At 36.6% G+C, this 23,940-nt stretch overlaps 1 long non-coding RNA gene across 1 annotated transcript in view; it reads left to right on the forward strand.

Moving 5' to 3' along the window:
- The first annotated feature begins 19 nt into the window (after nucleotides 1–19).
- The window catches only part of LOC123799163 (uncharacterized), a 601,123-nt gene continuing 577,202 nt past the window's right edge, over nucleotides 20–23,940 (forward strand). The window contains exon 1 of the long non-coding RNA XR_015726632.1: nucleotides 20–7,487. This is a non-coding gene — a long non-coding RNA (uncharacterized LOC123799163). The remainder of the gene's footprint in view (nucleotides 7,488–23,940) is intronic.

The following is a 23,940-nucleotide window of genomic DNA, read 5'->3' on the forward strand; positions in this document are numbered from 1 at the left end:
TTCGCGCCATCTGGATGCGCGTGCTACTTAGACCCTTTTGGGCCTCGCAGAGGATGCTGGGAATCGTGGGTCGCGCGGCCCCGCCGCCTCCTGGGAGTCGTAGTTTTTCTCTTTCCTCTCACAAGTGGCCTGTGAGGGCGTCTCCTCCCTCGACCCTCGGCTTTCTTTGACTTTTTGGTCTGGCTCGCTGTCTTTTAAGCCAGAAGCACAACAAATAATACAAAGCTTTGGAAGGTATGGACATAGTTTTGGAAATACAAAATGAAGTGCTTTAGTTGTTCCTGTGAGTCTCAGGAAAGGTTTGGGAGGTGAGGTCATTTGTCCAGGTTTCTGAGGGCCGGGAAGATTGCTGGGGTGAGGGCAAGGGCGCGCTCTACCTGAGGGGGGACACGCACACCAGGGTTTCTAAAGTTCTGGAACTTGCGTAGAAGTTGGGTGTCGTGTGGTAGGGTTTGCTCTCAGGCGGCAGAACAGCGGTAAAGGGCGCCCTAAAGCCTGTGTGGGGACGCCCACTCCTGGATTGAGTTGTTTCCTCTCAGCTTCCCCTCTCCTAGAAAAGAAAAAAACCCGGCCCAACAAAGGATTCTGATAACCTCGTAATTGCCGGATCCAGTGGAGTACTTCCAAAGCGCTCTGACCCGATTGTCCTGCCGCAGCCACCTGAAACCCCGTGGCCCTGCAGCTTCTGCGGCACCGGTCCTGGTTGCGCTGCTTTCTGGCAGACGGTCCTTCTCCCTCCTGACTCTGACATGGCGGTGGTGTCACTCAGGTTTCCGCCCCAGGCCCTTTTCTCGGCCTCTCTGGGCTTCCTCAGTAATAGCATCTGGCGACGTGTCTTCAGATACTGTTATAAAGTATTAGGTCTTCTGTTTCCGGCTGAGATGTTACGGATAACCGCTTCGCTCCTGTTGTGGAGAGCCAACTGATGATGGGACTTTTCTACTTTCTGTCTTACAGACATCACGAGCTCACAATGACCTGAGTGGACTACTTCTAATGCAAATCTCCCTTCTCTCCTTAAAAATAAACTGGGAGCATAATTTGTCCACCATCGCCAGAGTTTCTAAAGCAACAAACCAAAGCATTTCCGTATATTTCTTCCTCGCCTAAGACCTCAATAGCTACGAGCTTCTTGGCTAAATCTTGTTGATTCTACTTTTGTAATGTTTTGCATTTTCATTTTTTATTTAGTCTCAGGCTCTGGTTTCTTCCTTGGATTCTTGAAGTTATTTTTTTCAAGTCTAACATTCTCCCAAATCACCTTTATGCTGCTTCTATAGTCTCTGAGGATGCACATGCCATTGTTATGTTGTTTAAAATCCTGTGTTTATATGCACAGTGCTATCTTTATCAATTTGGGGAATGTACTCCTGAAGAAGACATGATGCCCCAAGAGAGTTCTATTCCAGCAAACAAGTAATTACACACACCGAGAAATTAATAAGAACTATGAGTGTTATGAATAAAGAATTATAGGAGCAATGAGAAGAGTCACTCTCCTGTATTTGAGATTATCATGCTGTTTTTATTATTTTTTTTAACTTTTTCTTGGTAGTATTGTCTGCCCTTTGGAATGATATTTTGAAGGATCTGTTTTACTTTTTCCTGAAGTTGTCAGTGAAGTTGCTTCCTGAATACGCTATTCAGTTCATGTCAGCCCTTCAGTTTAATTTGTTTTTATCTTGCTAGCAAAGGATCCAAAAGTATTGTATATAGTGCAAGATTAAAATAATGAGAGGATGTTTGCAGGCTGATATATCCAATCTTCAAAGTGCCAAGCAGTCAGCCTTTCATCTTTTCCAGGTCTAAAAACTTATCTTATTTTCTCTAGACATTTGCTCTTCACTAGCTTAAACCTGGATCTTCAAAATTTGTTCCGAGAACTATTTTATTTTATTTTTTTTAAAGTTTTTATTTATTTATTCGACAGAGATAGAGACAGCCAGCGAGAGAGGGAACACAAGCAGGGGGAGTGGGAGAGGAAGAAGCAGGCTCATAGCTGAGGAGCCTGATGTGGGGCTCGATCCCGTAACGCCGGGATCACGCCCTGAGCCGAAGGCAGACGCTTAACCGCTGTGCCACCCAGGCGCCCCCCGAGAACTATTTTAACTATATGGTGAAAAAAAAAATGTATTCCTGGACATTAATGAGTTGCCCACACACTGACTGCTATAAATAAGGCTTGGACCTGAATATTACATTGATTATTCAAATTTCTTTTGTCTTTTTCATTGGCAGAAGAAAAATGAATCTGATCAGTAATAAAAAAATAATGCAATATAGTAAAACTCTAATATTATGTAGGTTAAATGATCTTTGGCTAAATTATGGAGTATGACTATATGGCCTTCCCATTTTTTAACAAAAATGGACTGTTATTGAGATGGTTTTATCATTTTTTTTGCCAGTGCTTTAATGAAGTTGTGCATGATTTTGTATTGAGAAGCCATTCTTTCATCAGAGTCTTACTTATCTGAGCTTAATCTGGGGTATACTTTATAGCCAGTGATGAAAGGCCTAAAGTAAGCAGAAGTTACGTATTTGTTGGTGTTAATGACAGCATGAATAGAATAGTTTGGAAATCTTAGCAACAGTTTTAACTATCACTACTAGATATTAAGTAGCACCTGGATCTCATCAAGTAAGATTGTGTAAATGAAATCATTTTGAAGAGAACAAAGCATAGTAGTTGATACTTCTGGGGGTTTCTGCCCAACTCATTGACTCTTTCCCTTCTGAGAACATGCGCCCCCCAGTCCATCCCATGGGGTGGGCTTGCTGGTAATCATATTTATATTACACAACCCCTAAGCCTTGACTCATGCTTTTGACTTCTTTTTTTTTTTTTTTTAAGATTTTATTTATTTGAGAGTGAGACAGAGAGAATGAGTGGGGTGAGGGGCAGAGGGAGAAGCAGACTCCCCACCGAGCAGGGAGCCCAACACAGGTTCAATCCCAGGACCCCGAGACCATGACCTGAACAGAAGGCAGATGCCCAACCCTCTGAGCCACCCAGGCTCCCCTGCTTTTGACTTCTTGATGCATACTTGATTCAAGCTAGGCCACTAAAATTCTCTTTATGAGTAGTTGAGACCAAAACCCGCTAAAACTATATATATAATTTGGGAGCAAGAGGTAGTTTTTTATTCAGTATATTGACGGAGAGGCAGAGATAAGTCAGTCTTCCAAGAGGAAGACAACGCAGATAGTGAGAAGGAGAGAGGTCTTTGTAGTTCCTGACACCTGGCCATTTCTGGTTCTGATTCGTTTTTAATTCACACAACATATTTTTATTCCTATAACAAATTCTTCCTTTAGGTTTAGGTTAAGTCAGTGTGGTATCTGTTACTGTAGTCAAAGAATTTAGGCCAGTGAAAATGATGGTATTATTATTATTACCATTATCATTACCATTATTCTTGCTGGATAATCAACTACTCTGCTCTGTATAGCAGTTAGTTGATATCTATGAATTTTTGTTTATTTTATAAGTTGGTAAGTTATGTTTTTTATTTTTTGAACTTTGCTTTTCTGGTGTGTTTTACACTAAAGAATGTCTCCCCAAGATAATATGAATAGAAATTTACATCAAACAATAGTAAAAAACCATAAAATTTATAGCTGGTAGAAGGGATAATAATGAGTTATAGCATACATAATATGTGCCCAATATTGTAAAAAGATAACAGAATAGAAAGGAAATTGTTAAAAAAATATGTCTTTTTAGTAGCTGAAATTGTATGTCAGAATGGGTGGCATATGGATCATTCTGCAGCAAGAAAAAATATGGCTATTGATTAAAATAACTTGAGAGTGGTAGTTTAAAAATTATGGTCCTGTGTTATTTGTGCTTTTTAAAAGACAGTAGTTTATGTTTTTATGTTTAGACTGCTCGTAAATATATAGTTTAGCAGAAAAAAAACTTGCATCATGTTCTATATATATTTTTTTAAAGATTGTATTTATTTATTTATTTGACAGAGATAGAGACAGCCAGCGAGAGAGGGAACACAAGCAGGGGGAGTGGGAGAGGAAGAAGCAGGCTCCCAGCGGAGGAGCCTGATGTGGGGCTCGATTCCATAATGCCAGGATCATGCCCTGAGCTGAAGGCAGACGCTTAACGACTGCGCCACCCAGGCGCCCCTTTGTTCTATATTTTTATCATTGCATTGTAGTTTAATGAAATCCATGTTTACCTCGTCGACATGACAAAAAAAGCACCAAGATATAATCACAATCAGAATATTGTTATTATAAGTACTTTAGTTGTAAATATCAAGGATTGATGATTATAGAATAATAACTCATAATGGCATGCAGTCAAATGGGGATTGTTTGATAATAGATCAAGAGGTGAACGAAGAGAATTATGTATTTATTTAACCTGAAAGTCACCAGCAGGGAATTAATTTCACTTATCAAAGACATATGATCAAATTTATTACCGGGTGTATTCAAATACTATTACCAAGTCTATGAGTACAGACTTGCTGTGTTTGCAACTTGTTTGCAACAGCCTTTCAAGGAGTTAGGTTCACACATTTTCATTTTCACTTGGGAAGGTAGCTTTACATATTACTTAGAGGGATACCACCCATAAGCAGGACATCATGATTTTTAAAAAGCACTAGATTTCCTTTCTGCTCATTTATAATAAGGCACGTGGGCCAGCCTCTTCTACTCGTAGTTTTTTTTTTTTTTTAAGATTTTATTTATTTATTTGACAGCGAGAGAGACAGCCAGCGAGAGAGGAAACATAGGCGCGAGGGGGGGGTGGGTGGGAGAGGAAGAAGCAGGCTCCCAGGGGAGGAGGCTGACGTAGGGCTCGATCCCAGAACGCCGGGATCACGCCCTGAGCTGAAGGCAGACGCTTAACGACTGAGCCACCCAGGCGTCCCTACTCGTAGTTTTGAAAGCAAAGGTGTATCCTTTAAAGTTTAGTTCCACAAATGTCTTGTTGCCGAGAAATCTACATAGAACATTTAAGCCCACATCTGCCAGAGTCTATAAGATAATTTCCAGCAGATAACCTAAAGTATCATCTGACACCAAGATTTTTCTTAGGAATTGTATTAAGTTTCAGCTTCTTATAATTCTACATTCCTGCCACTTTCTAGACCTCCGTCAGCATTTTTGCTCTGGTAGCTTCCCACCTCCAATTCTGGTTACTTGGAAGGAGAAGGGAAATGAAACCAAAGAAACAAAAAGACTAATGCAAAGAATTCTACTCAAATGCCCAAACTAACTTGATTAAAGTATCTCTGGAAAAATGTTGATAATTTATACTTATTTTTTTTTTTTTAGCTATTCCAACTAGGAAAAAATTGTGAAATGAATTGTACAGTGGAAAAAGCTGTTTTCTTTTTCATTATCTCGGTAAATGTTAATGCATTAAAATCAATGTTATTGCTGTGAGTAGGTTGATTTTTAGGTATGAATTGAGGAATATTGTGGGTACTCTTTTTCTCCAAAAAGACCTTCTCCAGTGTCTGATTGTGAAGTCTGAAACCCCCATCATTAGAACTCCCATCTCTGGTAAGCATTGCCTTCTTCCTGTGGTTCTCTTTTAGAACTCCAGTATTTCTGGAGTTTTATCGTATTGTTTTCCTTCCTGATATGGAGATATCTTGGACATACTGAGAACTTAGAGGAGTTGGTGAGGAGAAGGATAAAATGCCAGACATATTAAATGGACATTTTGTTGAGCACTTACTTTATTTTCTAGCAATGTCCAAAAATTCCTATGATTCTGAACATGTTCTGTATCTATGCTATTCAGTGCAGTAGATGCCAGCCACATGTGACTACTGATTCCTTGGAATATGGTCATGTGACTGAAGAATTGAATTTTAAATTTTATTTAATTTTAATTAATTTAAATTTGATTTAAATAGCCACATATAGTTAATGGCTACTGTATTGTACATCACATTTCTAGACACTATGCTAAACATTATACATTTCTTTTTCTTCACAACAACTCCATGAAGCAGGCAATATTTGCTCTCTTGGACAAAATCGGGGAACTGAAGTTCAGATAAATGAAGTAATTTTTTTTTGTGTATCTTACATGTATGAGTGGTAGAGTGGGATTTGGGTTCAGGTCTGAAACTGCCTCTCTGAAAACAGAGTTTCTCACTATTTATGTGGCCAATTCTTAGCCTCCATCTTCAGAGACTGACTTTCTTCTAGCTGCTGTGAAGGAAGTAAAGGATTAGAAATCATGAAGTTAAAAAATTTATACAATATTTCATCTTATTTGAAAGTAAAGTTGGCCCTCGAACAACACAGGTCTGAACTGCACAGGTCCACTTGTTCGTGGGTATTTTACAGTACAGTACTGTGAATGTATTTTCTCTTTCTTAATATTTCCTCAATAACATTTTTTATCCAGCTTATTGTAAGAATACAGGATAAAATACATATAACATATAAAATATATGTTAATCGAATGTTTATGTTATCAGTAGGCTTCCAGTCAACAGTAGTTAAGTTTTGGGGGCATCCAAAGTTATATGTGGATTTTCAGTTGTGTGAGGGGTCAGCACCCCTAACCCCCACATTGTTTGAGGGTCCATAGTAATTTCTGTAATGAAGGGGAGCAGGTAACTTGAGAGATTCTTTTTTTAAAGGCTGAAAAAGGTTTTAAGAGCTGTTGCCCTTGGGCTTTGATAAAACAATCCAATTAATTAGTCTGCCTCAAAAGAAATTTTGCTCTTACTGCTGGGTATCCTAGTCCTGGAGCCTGACTACTGAGAATCGTCTATTGTACCACTGAGGTCTCTGCCTTGTGACAGTCAACGGTTAGTACTGAAAATTTACTAGCCCTGAGCTGCCTGAGAGAGGGGGCTAAGTAATAGAAATCTGTTGCATATACGATTTCGTCTCTCTCTTGGTAGAGAAAAATGCAGAGAACACCAACAGCTGTTGAAGTGATTTCTAGTTCTACTTTCTTGTATTTTAGACTTTAAATAAATTAATGGAAGCAACAAATTGCTCTATTCCTCTGCCACTCAGGAGACACAAAATGGGTGGCTCTTTGAACTCCAGAACCATTCAGCTTCAGAATGGAAGGCCAGAAGATTATTTTTATGGGCGATCAACATTTCTTTGCAGTAGTAAGGTTTTTTTTTCAGTGTCATTCTAATCCTAACTCTTCCACTCTCGAGTAATTACTCTATGGCTAAGGAATGACTGGCTGTTTCTTGCAGTTCTGAATTCCCTTCTTTAATCCTGATTCTAGCTTTAATACTCACCTTCCATTTCGTTCCCTTATAATTTTAATTTGCGGTATATTTTTTTTTTTAGTCAAATAGCGTCACATCTATTTGCTTCAGTAAAGTTTTAGCTCTGGAAGATTGTATTCCATGTGCTAGAATTTATCTGTGAGCTCAGCTTAGAACATTGAATATCATTTGCTTTTTTACAGAACTGGGAAATTATGGGGTTGATGACACAGGAACCACGTCTCACTGAAGATGAAATATGTGAGTTTTCTCATTACTTTTAGCAAATTAATTACAATTCCCCCCCAAAGTGGCCTTTTTTGTTGTTGTTGTTTTTACTTGGTAAAGTTCACTTTGTGCTTTCCAGACCCTAGCTTTTGTAGGTGTTTGTTGCTGGGACTTTTGTCTTAATGAAGTCTGGCAGCAACTCTTGAGGTGAGACAACCAATTTTACTTTTGCTCTGGCACTGAGTCCAGCCATCTGCTTTAGGTCTGACTTTCAAACACAAAGGGAAAACACAAAGTATAGCCAACTTGGCGGTGACAGCTGGTGGGAGAAAAGAATCATTGTGTTTGACAGGGTCCTTTGGTAACAGACTGGGAGGTGAGTCAAATACATTATATTATCTCAGATATGGATGCCTGCAGGTTAGTTGGAATTTTAATTTCTGACTCATCCACCTTATTTCCACTTCTTGGAGGAAACCCCTTCCTGTCACACATTGTCATATCCACATCTTCTTGAACAAGAGAACTATATAGACGAACATCAAAATAGATATTCCACAACAGAGTCCTTTGCATTTAACCAATACCTTGTGGATGCGCTATTTGTTTCAGCCTATGTGTATTTTAAACCAGAAATGATCACAAAGTTTGTATATTTTAGGGCAAATGGTTATCTTAGAGATATTACTTCAATACTTCAGTTTTTTTCTCCATTGAAAAATTCCATACTAATTAATAATACCTAAGTAAAGGGAAATTTAATTAATTAATTAATTTTAAAATGTAAATTAAATTAACATACTGTGTATTATTAGTTCCAGAGGTAGAGTTTAGTGATTCATCAGTTGCATATAACACCAGGTGCTCATTACATCAAGTGCTGTCCTTAATGCCCATCACCCAGTTACCCCCCCCCACCAACTTCCCTCCAGCAACCCTCAGTTTGTTTCCTTTAGTTAAGAGTCTCTTGGGAAAATTTATTTTAGGTGATTAAATTTACATTTGAACAATTGGAATTTTATTTCAAATCATCTGGAGTAAATCATATTCTATGTTGGTTTTTATAACTAATTAGTTATTTCAATTTTTTGGTTTTATTTTTTAGTAAGCAAATGAAGCTATGGCAGATCCTTGGACATAGTTAATTATTAGAAGATGCCTTATATCTAAAGAAACACCATATTAGGATTGGGGTGAAGTAGGTTTCAAGATAAGAGTGACATCAACCTTAAAAGACAGGGTCATTTCTTTCCATTTTGGAAAGTGTCTGGAATTCATGGTAATTTGGTTTTCAACTCTGTATTTGGAAATGTAGTTTTGTCTTTCCCTGAAGGTCAATATAAAGAATCCATTTTCTGCCAAGAGCCAATCAAAGAGGAGTGTGGGATCGATGAAAGAGGTGGTTAAAAACCTACTTCATTTTCTTCCCTTGGAGAAATATAAAATGCTTATTCACTAAATATGAAATCAAGTTATCTATTATTCACCACAAACCTTTTCTGGAACAAAGTACAGCATAAATTATTTATTTTGCATTATGAAATAAAGTTAAAAGAGAAATGGGAAAGGAAGCACTTTAGAGTAAATGAGAATGGGAAAGTGCAGAAGGATATTTATCTATATCTTTAGATATTTATCTGTATCTTTCTCTATCAAGAGAGATTGATTTAGAGGAAGAAGAGGGAAAGAAAATGTCTGGATTATTTTTTAAAATTTTATGTATTTATCTGAAAGAGAGAGAGAATGAGCGGGGGAGAGGGGTGGTGGTGGTGGTGGGGTGGTGGCAGAGGGAGAGGGAGAAGCAGGGCCCCCACTGAGCAGGGAGCCAGATGCAGGGTTCCATTCCAGGACCCTGAGATCATGACCTGAGCTGAAGGCAGCAGCTTAACCAACTAAGCCACCCAGGTGCCCCATGGATTATTTATAAGTATTAACTTATGTCCTTGGTAATGGTTTGTCCTATTGTTAATCTGGGACTACGATCAGTGTTAACTAATGTCTCTTAAAATTTTCCCCCGAAATTGTTGGTTTTATTTTTCATTCAGCCGTTGAGTATACACTGATGATTTACTACTTGCAAGGTGATGTGATGGGGCATGGGGAATAATTATAATATTTGGTGAGCCAATTCTGTATGCCAGATGCTAGACAAGGCCTTTTATGTAGGTTTTGTTTATTCTTTACAACAATCCTGTGAGGTAGGAGTTACTGCTGCTGCTTCTCACTATGTATTACATGGAGAGAAAATGGGATGTGGAGAAATTAGAACTGATAAAAAAGTTTTTTAAAAGTGTTCTGATTTGTAGTGTTTTCTGATTTCTGTTATGTAAGTATACCTATCATGGCTGATTTCAAGCTATCGACAGTTTAACAACTGGCTTGCAAAATTTCTGAATATTAAACTGTTCATGAGTGCAGGTATGAGCCAACTTCATTACATCACTGAAGGTGATTGTCTGCCTGTCCTCAAAATACTTAAAGTCCAATAGGGAAGATAAGGCCATGTAATACACCTAGAAAATGAGAGGAACCAGATAAGGTGGTATGGAAGTTTAGGGCAGAGATGCATTTTCACTCAGCTGTTTTTCTCGTAATTTTAATTTGCAGTTAGAGAAGGTTCTATGATGGGGACATTTAAACTGTGTTTTGAGGAATGGGTACGATTTGATGATGTGGAATTAGGGACAGCACAGCTGCAGGGGTTGGGAAAAGCGTGATCAACCGCTGTTCACTGTTAGCAAGCTCCTCATTCTTAAAATGTGCTTTTGGCTATGAAGGAGCAATACCCTAGTAGTCCACAAGGTGGCGGAATAACTCTATCATTTTCTCATTTTAAATGCAAATAACGGAATACCCATTTTACATACCTGGACAAGAAATTTTTCTCTGTTGAAAATAAGGAAAAGTTAAAAAATTGTTGTGGGAACCATGATGAGGAATTTCAGAGAAATGCTTTCTTTTGCTGTGTAGTGTTCAGATTCACATTTATATATAATCTAAGAGAATTTCATGTTCAAGATATAACTTAGGTAGGTATGGAATTCAGAGTGAGTAAATTTGACGAAGATACAAAGTAAATTCACTGACCAGATTTGAATGGCTAAAGTGTGCCAGTCACTTATGCTTTGAATCTGGATCTCATTATATCTAGATCTGCCAATAGTCACAAAAATACAGCTTAACCAATTACAGTACAAGTTTTAAAATGTTTGTTTTTATCAATAAAACTTATTTGATGCTAGAGTTATTTATAGTGAATATTCATTTTCAGCATTTGTTTATTTAGTTATTCAACTCACGTTTGTCGAGCACCTGCTGTGTGTTGTCCATTGTGCTATGGGCTATTTTAAATGGTCGTTTAGTTCCCAGAGTGCTGCAGGTGGAAGCTTTACAACCAGACATTTTACCCCACATGTGTGATAGCTCCAAAGAAAATGGGTTTAAATTAAGAAATATGGTAGATCCATTCCACAGGACCAGAAAAAGTAGTGGAATGGGTGATGGAAGGGGGTTAATGTGGAGGGTGGTGCTTCCAAGGAAACTTTCAAGAATAGAAGTGGTGTAATTAAAACATAGTCTTGCTGGAAAGCAAGGCCTTAAGCACTGTCTTGCGTTCTTTTCAGTCTTCTTTCAAGTTTCTAAATATTGGAAGAGTAATATGAGAACATGCCCTCAACACACCATCTGCGAGTGACCAGTCTACACTGGAGTGGTGCGATATGGTCCTTTCTTTCACAGAGCATTTTCTTAGCCTCATAGGACAGGCCTGAAGATGTAACTAGGAAGGAAATGGGGGACATGGGAACTGGAAACTCCTTTTTAAGTGCTAAGAGTGGAAGATGTGTAGATTACTGCCCCTATCCTCAAGTGAGCCTGTCTTGGCCTTCAGCTATCCTGTGACCTTCACTTGGAGTTTTCGCAGATTCCTTCCTGTCATTAGCCTCCTCCCCATCTCTACCCCCAAACCCCTAGTTGTTTTTAATGTAGTTCAGTTCCAGTTTGACTGAGATGAGGTGAAAATAGTCCTCATTCTGATTGTAATGTCATTACATCCCACTGGGAGAAAATTAGGTTATGTACTGTAGCAGAAAAAGCTGAGTAACAATGAAGAATGAGATAGAGTTGGAAGAAAGAGCAATAATACTCTGCGGGCCTGGGATCTTTCTTGATTCTCATAGATGAACAGTAAATAAGAAAGAAGCAAAATAAATGGAAGTTTGCAGTTTCAAAACCTTCTTTGGTAGGTAGAAATTAAATTTTATTTAGAAATAGAGGGCTGCATAGGGGCACCTGGGTGGCTCAGTCAGTTAGGTATCCAACTCTTGGTTTTGGCTCAGGTCATGATCTCAAGGTCGTGAGATGGAGTCCTGTGTCAGGCTCTGCGCTCAGCGTGGAATCTACTTGAGATTCTCGCTTTCCTTCTCCCTCTGCCCTTCCCCCCACTTGCTCTCTCTATCAAATAAATACATAAATCTTTAAAAAAAAATAGAAGGCTGCATAACTTAAGAGTTTTTTTTTTTAAGATTTTATTTATTTATTTGACAGGGATAGAGACAGCCAGCGAGAGAGGGAACACAAGCAGGGGGAGTGGGAGAGGAAGAAGCATGCTCCCAGCGGAGGAGTCTGATGTGGGGCTCGATCCCATAATGCTGGGATCACGCCCTGAGTCGAAGGCAGATGCTTAACCGCTGTGCCACCCAGGCACCACAACTTAAGAGTTTTTTGAGGTGATTATATGGTAACACTATATTAGGCTAGAGAGACTAACTGCTAACCCTACAGGAACAGCTAACTGTTTTGGGATGGAGGCCAATCATAGTAATTCTTTCAGAATCCTTCCACATACTCAAAAGCTTTAGGGTATTTATTTTTTAAGTGAAAAAATGTGCAAAACAATAATTTCTGCTTCTTTATTCTTTGCTTAAAGCTCATGATATTTTTGTGCTATGCCAAGAGGGAAATTCTGTCCATGCATACATAGTTTTTCTACTTGTCAATACTATTTGCATACTGCTCACACAGATTTACTGAGATTGGGGATCTGGAATTATGCATCAACAGTGAAGAAATTAAGAACTTGGTTTATATCATTGTATATTCCTCACCTTTCCTAGGTGTTTTTTGGTGAGGTAGTTAGAAATGGTCTTAGACCTTTGTTGAAGGTAGGAGGTGCCTGAACTCTCAGGGGTCATTATTTTGCTTTTACATGGAATCATCTTAAAATTTTTCATACCACTGTTGAATTGGGAAAGGGACCTCAGAAGGTGAGGAGAAAAGAAAGCCTATATTTCAGAACAGCTGCATGAATTATCCAGATCCATGAACTATCAAAATTCTTCTAAAACATCCTATTTCTCTGTACTAGATTTGCTAATTTACTTTAAGATTTGCTTAGTTGATAATAATGGAATTTTCTAACTACAAACAATTGGCTAATGCAGAAGACCCATGGTGACAAGGAAAAGCACACCAAGCTTGAAATCTATTGTTCCCAAAATATACTGAGGCACCTGGGGCCACTGAAGGCAACTCACAGGGGTACTGCAGGATATTTTAAATGTTCAAGAGAAACAAAGTGATATTACCAGTTACTGCTCTAGGTTGGTTCACAGTTTCAACATTAGATCACACTACATTTCTTTTGATTAGGTAGTATCTTCAGGAAGCTGGTTTTTGGTGATTAGTGTTTTACCGAGCAGGTACCATTGACAATAATTTTGTAACAGGAAATGAGAGTGACAGTTTTCAACTTGATTCCAAGGCTTGAGTAGCTGGGCAGTGATCAGTAGACACACGTTATCCCATTAGTAAGTAAATGTGGTCAAGATTAAAATAATTTTTTTTTCAATTTGTGTGAATTGACTTTCCAGATAGCGATTAAGTAGATGGGACATAAGTAGTTATTGTTTGTACCTAGCAGAACTCTTATGTATTTCTTCTGGCCTAGGGATGTCATGAAAAAGTCAATCAGACACTAAAGGTTACCATGAACCAAAAAATTTGGCAACCAGTAGTTTAAATTGTTTTTAAAAATTGGCTTGGGTAGCCTTTTTTTCTTTTAAAAATCTCTTCTATTTTTTTTTCCATCACTTTATCTAAATGTACAAATGTAATCATCTGACTTTTTTTTTTTTTTTTTTTTTTTTAAGTAATCTCCATGTGCAGCATGGAGCCCAGTGCAGGGCTTGAACTCAAAACCCTGAGATCAAGACCTGAGCTGAAAGCAAGAGTTGGATGCTTAAACTGACTGAATCACCCAGATGCCCCTCATGTGCCTATTTTTAAAAGTATTTTATTCTGTTTCTCCTAGCTTTCCTTTTCCTTCTCCTCTACGTTTTCATTTCCCTACCAGGCAGCTCATTAGCAACCTAGTATATATCTTTTTATATTTGTCAAGGATATGCTTCTGTAAGATACATATACATATTAACTTATTTAAACATACAAGCCTTGGGTGGGGTCACTGTTTTATGAAAACAAGAGCGTGATAGTTACAAAAGGCAGGTGACATCCAGTATTATTATGAACATAATTTTAACTTTGCATACCCCTGGTAATGGTCTCAGAGATCCCAGAGGCCCCTGGGCCACACTTTGAAAATATTTGCAATAGGTGTGTTTCTATAATAAGTGAAAATCTGAATCTGGATTGCAGTGATATACAATAGTAATGTTCTTTTTTATTAAGTTCCCTGTAAATGTTTCATGTGTAAAAATGCTTGATTACTTTTATCTATTGTACATAGTTATATAAATAAATGTGTTGAGTGTTATGGTACATGATGATCTTAAGATTTTTTAGTTGCTTTATTGACACTGATTAAGTATCTTTTGAACTTATAATTATTTTAAATGTTTTACTGTGTGACATTTATATGCAGTATTCTTTAATATTTTCCTCATTGACTGCATTTTCTCTTTTAGAACTTGATTGTTGTTCTGATGAAAATGAATTATAAACAATAACACTTTTGAGCATCATTTTTATTCAGCATTTTGTTAAGGAAATAAGCCAATCATATTTTTTTTCAAACAAGTCACTTTTCATTCCAAAAGTAAAATTTGTTTCACTTTACACTGATTCCTGTTCATCATCAAAAGACATTCTAGGCTGTTACCACTTTGTACAGTATTAGAAGATGTTCTTTATTAATATGCTTTTTGCTTTGTTTTCCTATAGATTCAGAAAATTCACATTTATAATATTCAAAAGGAATATTGAGAAACTATCCTAATTTTATAGTCTTTTAATTCTGAGTATTTGTTTTTAATACTTTATTAAAAAGTCTTGCATTAAAAATACCAAGAAACTATACACTAATTATTTAAGGAATGTAATATACTGATAATAAAACCAAAGAAAAAACTAAACACTTTAAAAGTAGAAGGAACTATGTAATTTGGGAATATAATCAACCGTTGATAGTCTTAAGGTGTCTTATAAAGATTGTGCAGTATATTCTTGCTGCAAATTGTGATGTGGGCCAAATCAGTGGATATTGCATATATTTCTTATTTCTCACTAGTATGGGAGGCCCATTTAGGGTTTGTTTTCATGATGTTCCCTGACAATTGTCTTGAATTCATGAATTTAAATTATAATTGATACTTTTAGTAAATCTTTCTGCTTATTGCACTAGTATTATAGGGTTTACTAATCAGTGTAGAAGTATTTTGACTTTTTACCAGATCTGGCAAATATCAATTCTAACCTTTTGCATTCATGGAAGTATTATTCATTCCTCAAATAGCTGCTGATCACTTACCAAAGATGAGGCACTTTCACTTAACCAGATATGAGGTACGAACATGTGTATGACTCAGAATGTGTCCTCAGAAAGTTTGTAATCTATATCAACACAAGAAAATAGAGTATATGGAAGAAAAGCTAAAAACTAGAAAAGAAGTATTAATAACAAAATTTGCATTCATGGAGAGATACTAGTTTTGCTTGGGAAATTTCATATCAAAGATTGAAACTATAACCATATGTATTTTTCCTTATTACAACAATATATTTTAATTGTGAAAAATTCATAAACTTTAGGCAGTCACAAAGAAGAAAAATTGCTTATAATTTTAAGTTTCACATAACAATTGCCGTCATTAATATTTTGGTATTTGGTTTTAGCCACTTCATTATCTTAAGTAGACTCTTTTTGAAAGTGATTTTTAAAGATATTCATTCCAGGTACTGTTCTAGGAGTAATGCAGATATTACATACAGCCCTTGGTACTGATGATTTTGGAAGAGGAAACACTATTAGATTAAGTTACTTTAGGCATAAGTATTTTAATGGACAATAGTAATTTGGCCATGATTAGGGGTTTAACTTTACAATTGTGCCCGAGACATCTGAAAGAGAGTGTGGCTCTCTCACTTGCTGACTTAGGGATAGGAGAATCTCAAAAGTAAACCTTATCTTCACAGAAGAGAAGGACTGTCAGCTGATTCTTAGAGACAGTATTACGCATGAGAGGTGAAATCTTAGCACATCTACTATTAAAAGTAGGTCCATATAGAAGTTATCAGTTAAATCTTTGTAATTTGAATTGGCATTTGCTTATTGAGATACTTTTTCCATTCACAGGAAAATATTAAACAATTCATTTTTCTTAAGTTTTTTTCATTTAAAAGCATCATGTCACAGATAACCTAATATATCAAGTGATTTGTGCTGCTTTATATTTTGTGTTGGAATCTATTTTTTCCCCCCAGTAGATCTGTCTCCCTTCCCTGTTTACTATTTATTTATTTATATATTTAGCTCCACACCCAGTGTGGTGCCCAGCTGGGGCTTGAACTCACGACCATGAGATCAAGACCTGAGCTGATATCAAGAGTCAGATGCTTAACTAACTGAGCCACCCAGGCGCCCCCCCCCCCCATTTACCTTTTAAATAATTTTTGGTATTAAAATTATTGGAGGCGCTAGCTTAAAAACATTTTTGGTGTCAAGAAAATAGCACACTGGAGTGAAAGATGGGTCAAAGATAGTATTTCAAGTAGATTATTCCCATGCAGGTAATGGAACGTTGATAGCAGGGCCACCGGTATGCAAAATGAAAAAGGGCAAACCCATTTTTTTTGTCCTTTCCCATCTTCTCTTAGCATCCCCATTCTTAGCTCTGCCTTGCTATTTTTTCTTACGGTCCCTTTCCTATGGGGAGCACCTTCTCCTGTCCTATTTATATGATGGCCAATACTTAGACTTATGCTTTCTCCCTTTATTAAAGCTGAACACATACTGTTGGCCATTTTCTTGGTTATCATGTTGGAAAATAAGCCAGTGGGCTGATTTCCCCAAAGATGTTAGTTTTTTAGGATATTTAAATTTGGTAATCTTTTACTCCTATTTGAATTTTGACAAAGGGTTTCTAGAGAGGCAAAACTTTAAACTAAGATGGAAAAAATGTTTAATGGTAAATTTTCAGCTGGGTTGAAGAAAGTATTTGGAGACAGGGCTAACATTATAGATCCTTCAGTTCATCCTATAGCCAGCCAGACAGTTCCATTTGAAAACATACTTTTGTTTCGAAGAAAATAGAAGAGGAAAGTGTTATTTGTGTCTTTTAATGCAAATAGCCTTGTGGAAATTCCTTTTCTACAAGGTTTTATAGACATTATAGTTGCCTCCAGAAGTTAAATGTGGGGACAGTTTTCCTGAAGAGATTTAAAGTAAAAAGAACATACCTGTAGCCGATTTGCAAGCCTTCTTTCCTTAGATTTCTGAATCTCTCAGACTCTAAAGATCCTCAAGGAAAAGGAACCAAATGCAGAGTATCAATTACTTTCACATCCACAGTTTGAGCTCCTAAAATGGCATAATATGCAATCTGAGAAAGAGAGGCAGTCTTCTAATTCATTTTCTTCTCAGAGTAGAGAAGTGTGTGCATGATTACAGATTGAGCCTCTAGGAGAGCAATAAAAATAGCTCTGACAGCTATTTCCAATAAAAAAATAATTTTTCATTGGGCAGAGTACCCAATCAATAAAGACATTTTTGGAGTTCTTGTTTGGTAGTATGTTTGGAGATATTATGTCTCCAATAGCAGTTACGGGAGAAAGGAATACATGATTGATGCAGGATAAAAACCAGACACCTTATTTTAAGAGAAGTGCTTTATGACCTTTAAGTTTTAAAATAAGATTTTCTTTAAAGGTTTTCTTTAAAATAAGAATTGACTAAGCAACAGTTCTCTCACCCTCCACTCTTGTGTGGCTATCATTTTTACCAAAAGTGCCATTTAGTGTAAAAGGGTTGAAATTGTAATAACTGTGGTCTAAGAGCCATTCATGTTGCTGTAAGGATTTTCTTCCCACTCTCAGTACCAACTACTTATATTTCTTTGCTCTGATAAAAGAAAAATTATGGAGTAGAGAAATTGTGGAAGATTCATGTGAATCAATTTTTGATTTTAATTAATGACTATGGAAATTAAATAGAAATAGAAGTGCATTAATTCTACGTCCTTTCCCCCTGTATGTTTCTTCATTTTAAACAGCAAGGTTTTAAATTCTTAGTATTGTATTTTATTAATGGCCAGGTATTACTTCTGGTAGAACTGTAATAAGACTCCGCCACCCCCACCCCCGCCCCATTCGTTTGCATGTGATTTCTTTCTATGGCTAAATAAGTTCATCGATTTTATGTTTCATGGAGATTAGTAGTTTAACAAAATAAGAGATTATTGATTCTAATTTTTTCCTACATTGTTATTGGATTTAGTTGTCTTTTTAACTGACAGAGAGTCTTTAAAGATGTTTTCTCTTTGCCCTAAACAACATTAAATACAATGTACAGTGATAATGACAAATCAGGCATGTTAAATAAACAAGATTAATATTGTTGGATTTTTATCAAAAGGCCAAAGCCAGTTTCTAAATAACTGTATAATTTTCTGTATTCTGGCTATAATATTGAACTTTTTTTCTTTATAGAGTATTTAATGCTGCCTTTCGAAAAGGAAGTATGTTCACATGGGTAAAAAAATCAAAACAATATACAAAGTATATGATAAGGGTTCTCTACCTACTCCTCTTCCTACTTTTCTTCTTTCTCTGCTCCTTACACTCTACCTTCCACATAATGACTTCTACTAGTTTCTTGTAAATCTTTATTTTTTATGTAAATACATATATTTATTCTCTCCGGCCCAGTTTCCCCCCCTTAAAGTTCACTTTATATATAGACTGTTATTTCTCTCACTCCTGAACTGCAAACATTTTCACTAGACTTTTTGGCCTTTTAGTTAGACAAACCTATATTTGAGTGCTGGCTCTACTACTTACTAAGTGTGTGACCTTGGGTTAAATGTGAGTTTCTCAGTGACTTACTAAAATGGAAGAATCAGTACCTATGACATACGGTTACTGTGAAATTTAAATGAGGTAATACAAAGCCAGTAGCCTCTGGTGGGCAATCAATATATGTCCCTTTACTTTGACCTTTTCTGTCTCCCAAAGTGCAGTCACCCTTTTCCATCATCTGTTCCCTGAATTAAAGCTACTGTAACCTCACAAACAGTTTCCGTCTCGAGTATAGCCGCTGTCCATCTGTCCTTCACGCTGCAAGTAGAGTGGTCTTTCTGTGGCTTCTATCCTCTGCGCACAGGATATACTTCAAAGAGTATGTGATACTCTTCATGATCTAGGTTCTTCTTACTGGTTCACCCTTGTTTTATGCAATTCCTCTTTTGTGCTCTACTGTAGGTATTTTTTTTCCTGCCCAGAGTTCTTAGTCTCTGTTTGTCCACTTGACAAGTTATTGTAGGTTGAACTGTGCCTGCACTCCCCCCCCGCCCCCTCCCCCCACCAAAAAAAAGAATGTTGAAATCCTAACCCCTGGTACCTGTGATCTTATTTGGAAATAGGGTCAAGTTAAAGTGCGGTTATCAGGAAGGGTCCTAATTCAACACGATGTCCTTATAAAAGGGGTAATTTGAGCACAGAGACAGATACACACAAGGAGAATGCCATTTTAAGATTGGAATTATGCTGCCATCAGCCAAGAAACTACCAGAAGCTGGGAGAGGGGCCTGGAGCAGATTGTTGCTTAGCACCTTCCTTGGGACTGCGGTCCTGCCGACATCTTGATCTTAGCCTTCTAGCCTCCAGAACCATGAGATGATAAATTAATTTCTTTCTTTCTTTCCTTCTTTGACAGTAAATTTCTGATGTTTAAGCCAACCAGCTTGTGGTATGTTGTACAGCAACCTCAGGAAACTAATAACACAACCTTTACAATTTTCATCTCAACATCGCCTTCCTCCCATATAAAGGGTTCCTGCCTCTGTGTTCTTTGTTGTTTTCTCTATGAGATTATCTTGTTTTATTAAAAATTTTAAGTTCAGGTACTTTACGTTAAGTACTTCTAGACCCTGAGCTACTTGAGAACAGGCATCATCTGTTTTCATCTTTGAATTCCCTGTGGTCCATAACACATAGTATGGCTTAAGTAAACCTAGGTTAAAGCTTTCTTAAAAACCCTAAGGTGTTTTTGTCAGATCCTTGGTTCCATTAGCAGTGCATTTTTCTAAAATGCTTCTTGGAATTGTTCTTTTTTATAGGTGGACATTGCCACCTGTTATGTATATGTTTTTACTGCAGTTGAGTCGAATCCTTTAAAGAATATAGATTTAAGGATTCTTTAAAGTTATCTTTAAGATATTGTCCACCCCTTAAAATCTTAAAAAAAAATTCCCTAAGGTATAGTATATGCAGTTTTTTGGTGTTTACCATCTGGTACACTAGTTTGTATGCATACTAATGTTGAGAATCTTAGGAATTAGGCTCCCTGAATACAGCTGAAAGCTGTAAAAATGGGGAAGAGTGGTCCCATTAAAAACGTTATCTTCCAGCCTGCAGAAGTGGCATATGTAATTTGGCTCATATTATGAGCATCCTCTCAGAGTATAAACACAAAATGGGTTTTTGTTGTTGTTGTTGTTGTTGTTCTTTTTTCTTTGCATTTGCTGCCCCCAGCTTTGCTATGATGCCCTTCCACCTCCCACAGAGAATACAGTCACAGCCCAGTCGCATAACTTGTCAGGCACTCTGTTGTTAGAATAGCCTCAGTCCCTTTCTTTAAAGCTTAGTCCTTTTCATTTAAAAACTTCGATCTCGTATATAATTTACTCTCTTTTGGACTTAACGTTTCTGGTTAGTGAACCCCATGGGAGTATGGTGGCTTCAACGGGTTCTGCTGACTAATGTCTTACTCTCAAGTATGTTCAAGTCTAATTTCCCCTACACAATAATAACTCCTTTCAGGACTTGACTACATTCTCTGGCTGACCCCAGTTGGCAGCTTCATGTCACATTCTTTTTGTCTATGCTGTGATGACCTTCAATAAGAATGTAACCTCCAGTTTCATCTGCTTTGTCTGGCCAACTCTTGGACTTGCAAGCATGAATGGGACCCATTGTTCATACTTATCAGGAGCTGGTTACTTCAAATTGGGAGGGGAATTGGCTGTTTCTGGGCCATATCTGTCTAATGCTCTTTCTCCCTTAACTAATAATTTTGGGTAAAGTCAGCACGTTCATTGACCAGTCTGATGTCCACTTAGGGTACAAAATGCCATTATTATTATTATTATTATTATTACTATTATTATTATTATTATTACCTCAACCAAAAGCCTATTCCTTATCTATCATCCATCTATCTACCTCCCTACCTAATTAACTGCAGAACATTTTCATTACCCCAAAAAGAAACTCCATACCAGTAGTAGTCACTCCCATCCTTCCTTCCCCCAGCCCCTGGTAACTGCTAATCTGTGTTCTGTCTCTGTGGATTTGCCTACTCGGGACATTTCATATAAATGGAATCACACATCATGTAGCCTTTTGCATCTCTTTCCATTAACAAAGTGTTTTCAAGGTTCATTTATGTTTAGCGTGTATCAGTACTTAATGCCTTTTTTATGAAATAATAGTTGACTGTGTGGAAGCTGCATTTTACTTCTCTGTTCACCAGCTGATGGATATTTGGGTTGTTTCCACTTTTCGACTATTATGAATAATCCTACTGTAGATATTTGTGTAAAGTTTTTATGTAAACATAGATTTTCAATTCCAGGAGTGAAATTGCTTGGTCATATGGAAGTACTATGTTTAACTTTTTGAGGAATTGTCAAACTGTTTTCCAAAGCAGCTGCACTGTTTTATATTTCCACTGGCCATATATATTTATTTTTCCCCATATTCATGTCAACAGTTGTTATTTTCTGTCTTTTTTGTTATAGCTGTCCTAGTAAGCATGCAGTGGTATCCCACTGTGGCTTTGATTTGCATTTTCTTAATGACTAATGATGCTGAACATCTTCATGTGCTTATTGGGCGTTTGTATGTCTTCTTTGGAGAAGTGTCTATTATCCTTTGCCCATTTTAAAATTGGGTTATTTGTCTTTTTATTGTTGTTGAGTTGCAATAATTATTTTTGATACTAGACTCTTATTTATATGATTTGTAAATATTTTCTTCTGTGGCTTGTCATTTCACTTTCTTGATAGTGTCTTCTAATACATAAAAGTTATAAGTTTTGATGCTATACAGTTTATCTATTTTTCATTTGTGTTCATGTGCTTTAGTTTCTTAGATACCTAAGAAATTGTTGCCTAATCCAGAATTGCAAAGATTATCATCTAAGTAGTATTTATCTTTCATTCAGTAAATATGGGATGTCATTCCATTTATTGAGGTCTTTAATCTCTTTCAACATTGTTTTGTAGTTTTTAGTGTATTAAGCTTATGCTTCTTTTGTCAAATATATCCCTAAATATTGTATCCTTCTTGATGCTATTTCAAATAAAATTGTTTTAAGAATTTCTTTTTCAAATGTTTCATTGCTAGGTATAGAAATAAACTGATTTTTGTATGTTGATCTTTGTATCCTGCAACCTTGCTGAACTACTTTTATTAGTTCTAATAGTTTTTTTGTGTGTGAATGGATGCTTTAGGATTTTTTGACTTATTTTTTTACTGGGGTATAATGGACATATGACATCATATTAGCTTCAGATGTACCATATAATGATTCTATATTTGTGTATGTTGCAAAATGATCACCAGAATATGTCTAATTAGTATCTGTAAACATAAAGGTATAAAAAATGGGAACCATGAGTTTATACTGATGAATCCAATCCATAGGAGGAAGTTCACTGTTTTTCTGTCTTTCCATGTTTATAACTCTCATTTTCCAACCAATGAGAATATGTTTAATTAGTATCTGTAAACATAAAGGTATAAAAAATGGGAACCATGAGTTTATACTGATGAATCCAATCCATAGGAGGAAGTTCACTGTTTTTCTGTCTTTCCATGTTAATAACTCCATTTTCCAACAATGAGAAACCTGACTCCCATTATCTTCTATATATTTATTTATTTGAACAATCCCTCTTGTTCAGCAGTGCTGCTGCTGTCTTTTCCCACTCATGGGGATTTTCCCCTTACCTCTTTTGGGCTCCATACATTTTGCTGGACCATTTTTTTTTTAATTCAATAGCCAACATCATTAGTTTTTGATGTAGTGTTCAATGATTCATTAGTTGCATGTAACATCCAGTGCTCATCACCACACCTGCTCTCCTTAATGCCAGTGTTACCTCTCTACCCTCTAACATCTTTTCACCCCATGAAGCAGACATCTGACTGCTCAGTGAGTTCCATCTGATGGTTTTTATACTGATTGTGAAGGATAGAAGGAAAGCTCTCTTGTTTTACCAAGTCTTTATGTTGAAAAATTTCAAGCTTACTGTAAAGTTGCAAGGATATTATAATGAAAAACCGTATATCTTTACCCAGATTAAATAATTGCTAACATTTTTTGTCACATTAGTTTTACTTCTCTTTTTCTCTCATATATAAATACATGTTTATATATATGTATGTCTAATACCTACATTATCATTCTCTTTGGTTTTAAATGAATCATTTGAGACAACTTAGATATCATCACGTTACCCCTAAATATTTGACCTAAATACTTCATCTCCTAAGAACAAGAACACTCTTCCATATAACCACTGTATAGTTACCACACTTAGGAAATTTAACATTGATGCAGTGCTTTTATCAAATACACTGTTCATGTGCAAATTTCTACAGTTGTCCTAACACTGTTCTTAAGGATGAGTTTTAAATCCAGGATTGAATCAAGGATCATACATTACCTTTAGTTGTTATATCTCTTTACTTAATATAGTTATCCAATCTTGAGAATAATGTCTGACACACAGAAGGCCTTGAGCGGATGTTTGTATTTTCATTAAGGGACCCTTAATTTAGTGGCATTTTCTCAATTTCTAATTTGAGTTCTGTTTTTTTTTTTCTTTCAAGATTAGGCAGTTTGCTCTATAAAGTTAATTACCTTTTAAAAAAATCAAATGCACATGCTAAATATATAGAACAAATGAAAGTACAATAGAATTAAGTCTTCTTCCCATTCTAAAGCCTAACCCCCCTGTCTTTCAGA

Source organism: Ursus americanus, chromosome 14, assembly GCF_024610735.1.
Source record: "Ursus americanus isolate L20-20 chromosome 14, mUrsAme1.1.p, whole genome shotgun sequence".
Taxonomy (NCBI): Eukaryota; Metazoa; Chordata; class Mammalia; order Carnivora; family Ursidae; genus Ursus; species Ursus americanus.